This window comes from Monopterus albus, unplaced genomic scaffold, assembly GCF_001952655.1.
Source record: "Monopterus albus unplaced genomic scaffold, M_albus_1.0 scaffold446.1, whole genome shotgun sequence".
In the NCBI taxonomy this organism is placed as follows: Eukaryota; Metazoa; Chordata; class Actinopteri; order Synbranchiformes; family Synbranchidae; genus Monopterus; species Monopterus albus.
Genome location: NW_018128326.1, coordinates 227765 through 228276, shown reverse-complemented (window position 1 = coordinate 228276; position 512 = coordinate 227765). Strand labels below are relative to the sequence as shown.

At 57.2% G+C, this 512-nt stretch overlaps 1 protein-coding gene across 6 annotated transcripts in view; it reads right to left on the bottom strand.

Moving 5' to 3' along the window:
• Window positions 1–512, bottom strand: part of preb (prolactin regulatory element binding) — a 26887-nt gene that overhangs the window by 20002 nt on the left and 6373 nt on the right. The gene's annotated exons all lie outside the window — the stretch shown is intronic.

Here is a 512-nt window from a genome sequence, read left to right as displayed (position 1 = left end):
AGCTGCAGCCCAGGCGGTTGTGGAGGCAAAAACTTGGGTCTGGGAAGAGTTCGGTGAGGCCATGGAGAAGGACTATCGGTCGGCCTCGAGGAGATTCTGGCAAACCGTCCGGCGCCTCAGGAGGGGGAAGCAGTGCCCTGCCAAAACTGTTTACAGTGGAGGTGGGTAGCTGTTGACCTCAACTGGGGACATTATCGGACGGTGGAAGGAATACTTTGAGGATCTCCTCAATCCCGGCGCCATGTCTTCCGATGAGGAAGCAGAGGCTGAAGGCTCAGAGGTGGACTCGTCCATCACCCAACCTGAAGTCACTGAGGTAGTTAAAAAGCTTCTTGGTGGCAAGGCACCGGGGCTGGATGAGATCCGATCTGAGTACCTTAAGTCTCTGAATGATGTGGGGCTGTCCTGGTTGACATGCCTCTGCAACGTCACATGGCGGTTGGGGACAGTGCCTCTGGACTGGCAGACCGGGGTGGGGGTCCCTCTTTTCAAGAAGGGGGGCCTGAGGGTGT